This window comes from Bombus terrestris, chromosome 15 (assembly GCF_910591885.1).
Source record: "Bombus terrestris chromosome 15, iyBomTerr1.2, whole genome shotgun sequence".
Taxonomy (NCBI): Eukaryota; Metazoa; Arthropoda; class Insecta; order Hymenoptera; family Apidae; genus Bombus; species Bombus terrestris.
Genome location: NC_063283.1, coordinates 6508273 through 6522158, shown reverse-complemented (window position 1 = coordinate 6522158; position 13886 = coordinate 6508273).

Genomic DNA, 13886 nt, shown 5'->3' with positions numbered 1-13886 from the left:
CTTACAAAATGTACCAGAAAATTAGCAATCTAACGACGAATTGTGAGTAGATAGGTCTTTAGGCAAATTTGTACTTTAAATGGAAATAATTAAAGAAACAGAACGTACAGTGTATTGTAACTTTTATGTGTATTTTGTGTTGGTTTTAAATTTTCAATTTTACTAACACAAATATCATAGTCTTTAGTTATGGCGCAAACAAAATTCCAAAATATTTTATACAATACATGTAAACTCGTGCCATAAGTAAACACAGACAAATCCAAGAAATAATGTCGTGAGAAATAAAGGATGACAGATGGTTGGTTGCTTAAACTCCTGCGTTTTGTCAGATTCCGTCAGATTATATGAAATTACATCGTCGCGGTGTCGTAGCCGGAGATTAATTTTTATAGCGCCGCGTACCTGGTCTATCGCCACTCTATGTTAACTTCTAATTGCAAATTGAATCGAGGATCCTTCAAATCGAATCCTCGATATGTTTCACGAAGTTTACGAAATATTAGCGTGTGATTTTTTCCCTCTTTTGGAAACTGCGTTTCGACAGCGTTTGATTTCCTCAAATGTAGTTCCTCTTTTAGATTTGTCCCTTTTTCTTTCTGTTCAATACCAGACGAGTAAACTGAAGACGTTTTTTCGTACTCACACGCTATCACTTACGAGCAGACTGTGAATTTCTACGTGGAAAAGCCACGAATTTTTATGAATATAATTAAAAAAGATGGAGCCTAGTCTTATCTATTAAATATATAGGGTGGTTGGTAACTGGCGGTACAAGCGGAAAGGGGGTAATTCTACGCGAAAAAAGAAGTCGAAAATGTAGAATAAAAGTTTTTCGTTTGAGGCTTTGTTTTCGAGAAAATCGACTTTGAATTTTCGCTCGGTACGCGTGCACTTTATCACGTCTCGTTATAACGGATCTCGCTGTAGATCGTTGTCTCGATGGATATTATCGCAGTTTAAGTTTGTTTTTGCTGTAACGGAAAATTAGGAATACATAATAAAATAATATGAAGTAATCATAAAGTTTATTATTACAAAAATTGCTGAAAATGTTGCCCATTCTCTTCTAATTAAACACTTTCTAACGTATTCGATTGAACGAACTTAAACTGTGATAATATCCATCGAGACAACGATCTACGGTGAGATCCGTTATAAGGAGACGTGATAAAGTGCACGCGTACCGAGCGAAAATTCAAAGTCAATTTTCTCAAAAACAAAGCCTCAAACGAAAAATTTTTATTGTATATTTTCGACTTATTTTTTCGCGTAGAATCACCCCCTTTCCGCTTGTACCACCAGTTACCAACTACCCTATGTATTCAATAATTTATACTTACAATATTAACTATCACTAATATATACAAAATAGAGCTTCACCTACTACATGTTATACAGACTATATTTTATATATTTCTATAAATAACAAAATTGAAATAAAATTGCACATTAGGTTTTACCACCTCTAATAAATAAGATACGTGTCCGTGAAAATGTCTGCCGCACTATGTAACGTGTTGAGAATTTGAAACGTGAACAGCGAACTTTTCCTTAAACGGCGCTAGCGAAATAGTCAAGTACTTTAGTTTCACACGTATGTCATTTTATTCCTAGCGCTTCGTATCAATTTCACGCAATTTTCAGCTAAAATATTATATTATTCGGCCATTTGCAGAACAATTTTTCTGAAACCTTCTGACTTTCACGTGCGAATGAAATAGAATACCTTTGAAGGAGAACCATTGTGTGAACGCATGCAAACGACAAAGAGCAAAATTAATTATTTATCTCCTCGCTTCATTCATGCTTCACCACTGTATCAATTTGACACACAAGGGGTGCGTTAAGTCGCGAAAATGAGGGACGGTGGAGACCTAATACTACCATACCAGTCAAATTGACTGGTTTTACAATTTTATTTTAAAATTCTTACTTCATGTTATATATTTTTCTCCAATGATGTAATGACTTTCGCAACGATAATTAAAAGAATAATATAATGAGTTTTATTTTGTTTTTTATATATTCAAACTGAAAATAATTTTCTACCAAGGCTATTTATACCAATACCAGTGTAAATGACTGGTACTTGTCAAAGTGTAAAAGGGTGCTGCAATCCGTTTATCGAGCCCCAATTAACCAGTTTGTTCGTTTTGTACAACTCCCCACATGTTTTGAAAATATTTACCGCGTATCATTCAATATAATGATATCAGTTATCAGAAAAATTTCGGATCGCTAGATCGCTAGATGCTAACACTAGCAATACCACACCAGTCAAAATGATTGGTTCGACAATTTTATAAATGTGTCAATCCTCGTTTAAAGATCATGATCCTAGATGGATTAATAATACCAAAAACGTACTATATAACATGGAATTCCTTCTGTAAGAAAGTAATAAATCAATAAATATACAAATATTTTATTATTACGTATTTTTTAAAAGACCAGTCATTTTGGCTGGTGTTGGTAGAAATAGCTTCGCGTTAACTATCGGTAGTTCTGGTGTTAAGCCGCCGGTTTTACCACAGTTCCCCTAAAAGTATCACGACAGTGAAGCTTCCTTAAATTTCATAGATTGCTAATAAAATTTCGAAACGCTTCGTATAAAACACGTAACATACCTATTCGTAAAACGCGTCAACAAGTGTTCGAACACTTTTATGAGCCATCCTGTGTAGACAAACAAGGACAGATAACGAAATTCATGGAAACAGGAGATCGAAATAACAGGAGGCGAGGGAAGAAATAATTTGAATAATAGCAGGAAACGCGATTTGTATTCACGCATAAAACAGAGCGTAAACCGCGAGGTAATTTCAGCAGCAATCAACCATGAAATTTAATTCGAGCGTGGCGTGTCAGCCCACTGATCTAACAGATTGAAAACTCTGTTTTGTTGAACGTTGCCGCCGCTTTTTCCGCATTGTTCTGGCACGCGCCGCTCTTGCACGCGGATTTTCCTAATTACTAATTGGGCTGACGAGTTAATTCGCCGAACGTTAACGATTCCATTCATCTCTCGATTTTCGATTTCCAAATCTATCGCGAACAAAGCGAGGGGATGCTCGATAACGGGAAAGCTCTTTGTTTATGCCGGTTTTCACGCCAAGTATCTCTACACAAATAACGCTGGAAATTAACAGAAACATTAAAAATATTTATCGCAATTACATTCGTTATCAATGGCTGTTCATTGAAGAAGTCAAACAACGTGTTACAGGTGAAAATGTACGAATAAGTGGACGATCGATAGGTTTAACTTTCGAAAAAAGATTTTCTCAAGATAATTACCCACCGAGTTCTCGGTCCAGAATTTCACGCAAAGAGCTCGAAATTCGAAACGACAGAAAATTATTATTAAGCTTGGAATTTTAAAGTTTAAGTCTTAACGATACCAACATTGCACAGCTTGGAAGATAATTTACGAAACTTCAGTTGTACGTTAAAATTCTTAACGTCCTTAAATTAAACTAATTTCTTCCAATAATTACAAAACAGGACCTACCCTTTAATATCGCTTTATTAAATACCTATAGCCTGCGATATATTAATAAAGCTGAAGCCAAACCGATGTATAGCAATATAATATGATGGTAAATAATCAATTAAAAAAGAACAAAATACAAAAATCCTCGACGAAGAGTAGGAAATGGATCGGTAAGCCGAAGAACAGACAAAACGTTTGCATCATAAACGCGGTTCGTAACTCACAATGTTAACGATTCGTGAACTTTTGAGCTCGCCATGGCGGAGATTTATCGCCGTGTCGAATTAACCGGTAGATGAAAATTCGTGGATATCGGCGGAGAAATCGGTTTCTAAAGAAACGGGTCAGAGACGCACGGCTTTCACGGGCTGCCTATGAGTTACGCGCGTTCCACGCCAAATCTGATTTAGAGATTCGACTTTAACGAACGGTGAAACGATTCCGCGAGGCTCGCTCGCCGATAAATTTCAATGGGACAGGCCGTCTCTCGTTGACGAAATATTCCGGCTGGATGAAAGCTCGAGCGACTCGTAGAAAAATTTCCACCGGAATATACGGTGAATGGTTTTTTAGGGTTCAAGTGTTTCTTCGATGGCAGAAACGACGATTGAAACGTTGCGCGTCGCGTTTCCGACTCAGATTTTTCACTCGCAGATTCTCACAAAGTAGAATTATTTAATTTTAATGACAGATCGCAAAGTGAAAATAATATTTGGCGCGAATAAAATATAGAATGAACCAGGTTAATTGCAGTGCGGTGATATTTCACCGATCACACGGTATATCGATTATAAATATATGAAAGGTTTTATAAAGTTTCGTAGAATTTCAAAAATTCTGTTGGTATCTCGATGATAGACATTTTTGTACAGATGAAATTTTGTACACTTAAATTAAATGGAATAAAGCTTGTTGTAATTTTAGATTGTCATAGATAAATGAAATATTTGGTAAAAATTCTATAATTGTGAATGTTCGTATTTTTTAATATCTGAAATTTAGTTTGTTCTATGAAAGTGGAGTTCTAATTATGTCAAGCAGTATGTATTTCGGGTTCGCTGTTAAGTGGAACAATGTCAGAGGTCTGAAGCTTGCACAAGTAGGTTGGAATGTACTTCAGAAAATTCTGCTTCTGCGAAGCTTTCTAATTTCTATTGTGCATATATTTTAAACATTTACATAACGATTTCTCCGATCGCTTAATTTTTTTCATTGATATTTTTCAATGAATATTTCTATTTATTATAAAGAGATATCCCAATTTTTTAAATGTATGTTATTTTCTTGATAGTCACTGTTGATTCGAGTGAAATCAAATACTACAGATTTGCATAAAATTGCTACAAAAATTCGTACAGAGACTTCTCTCTAAAATCTCTTAAAATTTGATCGTGCGTCAAAAATTAATAGAAATTAATACACGTTTCTAATCTAACTTAATCCTCTTTCTTCGATAATAATTCCCTGAAATTTCAATTACCTACCCCAAAATAATTTTACCATTTAATAACGCAGTTTCTCGTTCAGTTTCCATATTTTGCGCAAAAATTTGCATAGAAATTTCTCTACAAAATCTCCTCAACTTTCGTCGTACATCAGAAATTAATACACATTCCTAACATAGCTTAATCCTACTCTTTCGATAATAATTTCTGCAAACTTTTATTAACTTCACTGCGAAAACAATTCCGCCAGTTAACAACACAGTTTCACGTCCACTTTCCACATTTTATACGAAAATTCGAATAGAAATTTCCATATAAAATCTCTTCAAATTTCATCGATAATAATTAATACACATGCCTAATTTAATTTAATCCTCTCTTTTCAGAATAATTTCTCCATCACCTTCATCCCCCAAAACAATTCCGCCATTTAACAACACAGTCTCGCGTCTAGCTTCCACATTTTGTAGAAAAATTTCAGTAGAATTTTCTCTATAAAGTCTCTGCGAATTTCATTGATAATAATTAATCCATATTGTTAATTTAATTTAATCTTTGACAATAATTTCTCCAAACTCTTATTGCTTCCATCCCTCAAAACAATTCCGCCATTTAACAACACAGTCTCGCGTCTAGCTTCCACATTTTGTAAAAAAATTTCAGTAGAATTTTCTCTATAAAGTCTCTGCGAATTTCATTGATAATAATTAATCCATATTGTTAATTTAATTTAATCTTCGACAATAATTTCTCCAAACTCTTATTGCTTCCATCCCTCAAAACAATTCCGCCATTTAACAACACAATGTCGCGTCTAGCTTCCACATTTTGTAGAAAAATTTCAGTAGAATTTTCTCTATAAAATTTCGATAATAATTAATCCACATTGCTAATTTAATTTAATCCTACTCTTTCGATACTAGTTTCGCTAAACTTTCGTCGTACGCTTCACCCCCTAAAACAATTCCGCCATTTAACAATACAGTTTCACGTCCAGCTACCACCACACTTTGCCTCTTTATTTTATATTTCATTATTCTTACACCTTCGACCGTGAAACAGAGATTCAGTCGTTTCAATTTGTCAAGCTCGAATTCCTCCGCCTCTTATCGCCCGCGTCCGCCCATTGTCTTGGGGACCTCGATCCCCGAAACAAAGTTCATAGAACGAGTTCGACGTCCGCGAATTTTCCCCCCTGCTTCTCCTTTAATTACGCTTAAACGATCCAGCGAACGTTGGACCAGGGAGTTTCGTGGATGCGAGCCAGACAATTATGGTTGGCGGAACAATCGAAACGCCGAGCGACTCAGCGACCCTCGCTGTCGATGACAGGTGGGTGATCGACGGTGCTCAGGACGTGTTTTAAAATGTGTCTGAAGGCAGCACGGAATATTGTCTGTTTGCTGGATAGATGATTTTTATAAACGTGCAGTTTTAATTTAGAAAAGAATCGGATTAACGAAGATACGAGTTCGCGAGAAACATAGGAAATTGTTTTACGTATACACGGTGAATCATGTCATTGTGTTGTTAAATTATGTATAAAACTTTGTGCAAAAGGCAGCCTACAAAATGTACATTTAATATTTAACCTTCTAGGTATGTAATTGTTCTTGGCTTATCAAAAAGATTGCCTGATGAAAATTCTATTTAATAAGCGTCCTCATAGTGAACGAAAAATAGGAATAATAGAATCGGCAAGTGCAGGTATACGTAACGCCAAAAACGAGCTTCTATTTCCGATTCTGACCCATGGATTTGGTAAAATCGTGCAAAGATAATATTGCAAATTATGAATCGTATCGACAAATACTTGAATACAGTGAAAAGTAGGCAGTTGCCAAATGGCCATCAGCTTTTTCTCCTGGTTATAACTGGAATATGAATTTTTCTGCATTATTATAGGAAATTTCTAAATGGGAGAATGCGCAGGATTATACAATACAGTGAACCTATAACACTCGTTATAACATGTAAAAAATAAAACAATCGTCTATAACAAAATATAGCAAACTCCACCTTCTTAATTACACGCATAGAGATATGAATTTTCATAAATAACTACAGTCCTATGACGAAGATAAGCAAAATGTAGCCCAAGCTCACTCTCATAAATCTCAAACAATTACAATCGGACTGAATGACGGCGATTGCTTAATTACGGCTATGGTAGAATCCAAATTACAGTATTAGGGGGTTTGCCCAGGTTCCAATGGGAGGCTCCGGTTGTCTTTCCATCTCCGACACACATATATATTTTAGTATAATATTTCTAATTAATATCATCTTGCCTACGTATTAGAAAAACGTATTAGAAAGTAAAAAAAAAAAATTCTCCACTTCCTCAAGTCCATCGAACGTGATCCAACTACGTAAAACAAAATCGTGGCATCCGTCAATTTCTCTCTTTTGTTTTTTCGCTTCGCGGCAAAAATAGGCAAGAAAGTAAGAGAGAGAGAGAGAGAGAGAAAGAGAGAAGAGCCAGTGGAGAAGGCGCAGATAGAAGGTCGAGAGGGAAGGTAATTCTCGCGAAACGTGAAGGGCTCTCGCGACACAATGGCAGATCAGAAAAGTTCGTTCTGCAGCGTATCTGACGACCGTACTCTGGAGAACGGAAACGACGGGTCGATATATCTTTGCCTTCTTGGCCTCGTCGTCGCGTTCGACCGTGATCCTCGCGTCGAAATACTCAAAGTTTCTCCGAAGAGAAACGAAAGCCGAGCTCGATGTCCCAGAGACGAGACCGTACGAAAGGGTCGATAGATCTCGACCGCGATTTTCGCGCTGAAACGATCGTATAATTTCGCGTGGTACTTTATGGGTTACGAGGCCGATTGCGGCTGTACGCCGGAGCTCGTTCGAGCGTTTTGGTTCGAACGGATTGCGATTGCCTTCGCCTTTCATGCTGAAGTATTCATTTCGAACCGGTTGATTTTCCTGGAAATGCGATTCTTCCTTTAAGAGCTTTCAGCTCTTGGATGGCGAGATTTGGATATTTGGTTGGGGATAAGTCGATAGAGATATTGCTGCAAAGTCCTGGAAACTGACACATTTTCCCTGTACAAGATCGTCCCCGATCGAGTATCCATTTCGAAGCTCTTGGTTTCCTTGGAAATTCGATGAGCTCGATGACTTTCAGATTTGGATATTTCATTGCAGACGGGAATATTAGCGCAAAGTTCTGCGAGTGTTGATACTTTCTCTCTGTGCAAGGCTCTGTCGTACGATAGACTACTCAGTAACAATTTTCAGATTCTATGTCAGATAGGGTAACGAGGTGGTTTGTAATTCTGAAAATTTTCTATTATTCGCGGCATCTTATACAAATCTTATAATTTTTTCCTAGAAGCGAGTATTGACTTTGTGTATCTGAAAATGAAAAAGTAAAAAGGACGTAACAAAATCGAGAAATTTTTCACAAAATGTGAAGTGCATCAGCCTCTCTTCCAAGTCCTCCACTCAAATGCGTCTCACGGCAAAACGATTCTCTTAAATAATTTTAATCAACCTGCTAACAAACACGATCTACGATTCTCCGTACAATTGCATCGGTTTCTTTGACTATTTGGCGACGTTCATTCTACTTTCCCGACGATAGAGCTTCGTCTAAAAGGGTATTTTACGAGCAACTGTTTGAGGTCCAGCAACACAGCCGCGGCTTCAACTAAAAAGCCTTCCGTCGCCCTTTCGAATTTCACGGTGCACCCTCCTCGTTTTATGATGTCACTCGGTTGGGGAAAGGGGTAAGCACGTTTTATAAACCTTTCGTCCCGTCCTGAGCTTTTTAGACGTCGTTACGCCCGGCAATAGCTGTATCTACGAATTTATGTGCGGACCGATGAAAATTACGAGCACGGCTTTGTTTTCTTCATCCCGCTACATCTTTTCCTCGGCGAACACGTGAGCACAGCAAGCAGATACGAGCTATGTGAACCACTCAGAAGTTGAAATTGTTCAAAGTTGGAAAGTTAAGAGAACCGACAATTGAATCGTGAATGTTTCCGAGAAGTTGCATTTTTATCGCGTATGGGTGGTCGTTGAAAATTCGTGCTTTTATGAATCCAGTTAAATACAGGGATTTGTCTTATTTTTGCAAACATAGCAAAGAGTACTATAGGCACTTTGCACATTTTCATATATTGCGTATTTACAGTTTGTGCATTTACGAGCATGTAAATTTCTCATAAATGTACCATGGTGTAGTATTATTTTAATAATTGGACCATGAATTCTTATATATTTGTGGAAAATTTGAAGATTTAGAAACGAACACACACGGTATAATTGTAGGAAAATACGTGTAGAAATGTATGAAATATCCAAAGTATAGTCTCCTTATAATATTCAATGAACAGAACGATTTTATACGAATTACCTAAACGCCATGTTTTTCGCTATACTCATAAAAATACTAATTTGCATAAATAGCCACGATTTATTTCTAATTCTATTTTAACTTTCCGATCATTTTGATCGGATATAGTTAACCACATTTCCTGAAAATACACTGCAATGGAAATTTTCTACTCGAATCACTTTATTCTTCCAGTCTCCTGTATGTTAAATGTTTCGTAGATAAACAACATTTCCTAAAAAAGGATTTTCTATGAAAATTGTTAACGTGGACAAATCTTATTCAAGTCGTTTCTTCGTATCAACCCTCTGTAATTCCATTAAATTCCATGAGAATTCTTCCATGAATAGTATCAATTTCGGTAGGGAAATTAGCTACACGGAAGAATTCGAAATAATTTAAAGGACAACTTTTCATTTATAATTGCGAAACGAAGACGATGGTCGATGCGATCGCGTTGAAGCGAGACAGCAATAAAACGATTTATATTCGTATGAATCCCTACGGAGTTGAAAGGCAGCGAGTACGTGTATCTACTTAAAGCAGGATTTTCTTTGAAATTTCGCGAAACGCATGGGCGAAAAGAGATAAAGCAGGGTCGTTCGGGGCGAGATTTTTTTATTTCGTGAAAAAGGCAAATGTAGCCAAATAGAAGAGAGGACGAAAGGGAAACGCTTGGAATCTCGTTTAATAGAACCGTGTTTCTTGATATATGAACCGTGACGAAAATGGATTTTCCGGATTTATGCTTTCCGGCGAGTGGTGAAACCCGCGTGACCCTAATGTGACCATTTTTAATCCCATCGTTGTAAAATCGTCCTTGCCATTTAAATTATTAAGCTCCTGCGCGAAATCTAATCCGCAGCTCGTCTAACTTTTCTGCGAAATTTCCACCGTCGAGCGAATTAAACCGAGAGAATATTCCCAAGAAAAATGTTTGTAAAATCAATCGGTTTGTTAATAAAATAGTAGAAACCACGTTAATTTCTTCTGATTCATTCCTTATTTTAGTGACAACATGAAGCTTTTAAAATGGAATAATTACAAATAACCGACAGAGTTGAGTCACGTTATACATAAACGATTTTAACGATAATGTTAGACAAACGCAAAAAGATTCGATCGTACAACGATCGCAATGGTAAATGCACGATACTGTCGTGACGCGAAAAATATAGGCGACGCATACGAGAAACATAGCTAGCAGAGCAAACTTTATGACCACCATAAACATTGAATCCGTTCGTATCACCTCCCTCCTTCCCTCTCTCTCTCTACAGGATATTTCAGGAACTCCCCAGGAGCATGTAGCATTCATAAAAATATGCGGAATATATAATATGCAATAAGCCAGATATTTCAGGAAAATTATTCCGAGGCCCACAGCATCGTAGGAATCGGATCTGCGGCGAGCACGTAACGAAGCAACCGAATCAGACGTTCGAATGTGCTGTAGCCACGTTCAAAAGAATGAGGATTTCCGATCGCCGAGAAGGTCGGAGAAAGAGCAATTCAACCAATTCCGGGCCATCTTTTCCCTCCCAGCTTATGCACACAGCAAGGCTTGCTCGATAATTGAACGCGGAATATTCTATTATTCCTCTCGACTGAAGGAGCAAGCAGGCTTTATTTCCATAGAAACGTGAGCCTAACGATAGAACAGGATAATAAACGGGGGTCCGCGCTTCGTCAATGATTCGTTTGTTGGTCGAGATGTTTGAATAGCTATCAATTTGCAAGATAATCGTTAAGCCGATTGATCGCTCGGAAACGATCTTATGGCGGTTCAAGTGGCTGGTTAACCGCGTCCTTGATCGAGAAATCGCTTCTTTCTAAACATTTTTCCTGTATGACTGTAATTCGAAGCGATCCACGACCAGCTTCCGTCACTTTAATTTTAGCTTGCCCCGACGAAAAAGAAAAAAAGAGGAAGAAAGCGGAGATAGCGAGGTGTGGGAAAAGCGCGAAGGTAAATCGGACGAATACGATAACGCGGGTTATAGGTTGCGTAGAAGATAGTTGGTAGATGAAGAGTGGATCGCACGCAGATGAGCAAGAAGCGTGATACTTGACCGAAGGAAACGAAGCAGCTATTATAGGGTGTCGCGACTCGGCTTGAGGACGCGTTACGGAGCTGTGAAGTGTTACTTGGTAAGCTGTTTTATCTTATGGCGTAGAAGGGTGGATATCGCGTGGAAGAAGAGGCGAGGTTTAATGCTAACGTTAGAAGGTAATGGAGGTTGGTCGATTGGACACAGTGAAGATACATGGAGTGACGAAAAAGGGAGAAAAGAATTCGGAAGATGGGCGATTTGTCGTTTGTATCGAGATACGCGAAGAATATCTGATCGATATGTGCTACTGTTTAAATTTGAATTTGATTCGAAATATGTATCACTGTTCGTGTATGGTATTTGATGGATTCGATCGATAACTGGTCTGTAAATGTTTATTCAAATTTAGATTTTTACCAATACAGCTGAAAAAGCAAAATTTCAATCGAAATTTCTTCCGTGTCTTTATATTTGTATTATATTTTATATTTTTCATATTTAAATTTCTCATAGATACATAAACAATCCGAAGTCTAGCGATGATATAGTAGCAATGCGTGTGTTAATAGTAAATTGTTGGAAGTAGTGATTGCTATGTTCTTATGGAATCAATAAATTGTGAGTTTATATTGTAGATATATTGAAATATAATTGGAGGATATTTTATTTGTAAATAACGAAGAATGGTTCGCATAATAGATTATAGGCGCGTGTTTCATTCTAAGTTATTTATCTGGATTTCTCTATTAATATTCATTAGCGAGTTAATGGATTTCTAATTTGTTAACATTTGCTTAACTTCGTATATTTTAATTAGTCTATCTTTGATCGTTTCATAATTACTCGTTTATTACATCGCCATTAATTAACGCCGTATCAAAGAGGCCGAAATTTTAGTCACCAAATAAACATCATTCTTCCTAAATAAATCAATTTTGATAATTAACGATATCGTTTTAAAAATCTTCAATAAATCGCTACGACGATAAAACGATAATAGAGATAATCGCCTGATAATCGCCTAATCGTTTGAAACGTACATCATAGCCAAATTATTATTTTATCTATATTTCTGAAGATCATCAAACTTCCACGAAATATTTTAACGTACCGGTTAAAAATAAAGACTCCTCACTCTGTATTGGAACAAAACAAGATAAAAACACATCATGTTTTAATAATTTTTTCCTACGATATCTACGTAGGTTATAAACTTTATTTTATGAACGATATATTTAGTTGCGTTCATCGTACGCTCTTCCTCTTCTAATGTGCTAAAATCCAATTTTAATCAAAATTTAATTTCTCCAATAAATCTACTTCGTGTCATTCTTAGTCATTTGATAGTCATTTGCGAGTCATATTATGCAGAAACCTATCAACCCTCGAAATAACAAAAATTTAGTTAAATACAGTACGGATCCCATAATGTTGTAAGCTTTAATTAACAATGAATTGCCAACCCACATAGAACAACTCTCACGATATAAGATTATTTTTTTATTATAGTTATTTCGCAGAAAACTTGCAAATCGCTTGGCTATAAATAAGATCAGTAAGGATGGAAAAGGAAGAATCATAACTCCTTATGGCCGAAGAAAATAACTTTTCCAATCCTCTCGAAATAACAAATCTAGAGGAACCTACCTAATCGTGGAAGATACCTTAACGTTACGGATACTTTTACGATTCTATCAATATTATGGCCAAATGGCAAATCTATATCAGATGCAAAACTTAAAAATTTATGACAAACGAAATCTTGAAATTTTTATCACGATTTAAACATCGTGCGTAACACACTATGGCAAAGCATTGGATGATTCTTAATACGTTCAGTTACATCGGTCGAAATTATCGGACTTTTTCTTTTCTCGAGGATAAAGGTGTCATAGCGTGGAAAATATGGGAAATGGGACGAGAAGAATATGAAAGGGGCCATAACGGCGCATAAAAATGGTGTCGCAGATTTAAATGAAATAGCTAGGGGAGATAACGTAACAAAAGCTATGCTAAACCGTGGAATCGACGTTAAGAACAAAAATGTTCATGGTTATGGCTGAACTGGAATCCAGGAAAAAGAAAAATCTGGTTTCTGCTCGAAGCTTCTACATCTCGGAAAAAAGGACAGTTTATGGTACAGGATTTTCCAAACGAATCGAAGAATGGAAATTGCCTTTGTTCTGTCCGTTGTCCACATTTTCGGAATCAGTTGCGGCAAAAAAATGGATTCACTGTGTTTCTCGCAAGAAATTGATCCATTTGAGCTGCGCTAACTATTCACCTATTTGCCTATCTGGCAGCTACTAATTATTTTTTTCAACTCGCGTTAATTCTGACAGTTATTTCTTATTCTACGTAGAATAAAAAGGTATTCTCTATGAAACGTAAGTGAATATTTAAATAAAATTTCTTACCCAAGATAAAGAGAAATGGACACGATCCAATTTAGGATTAATCATTGGCGCTATTTAGAAGATATATTTTCGTAACCAGCCTCACGCAACGTTTCATTTCTATTCCATTAAATTTGCTTT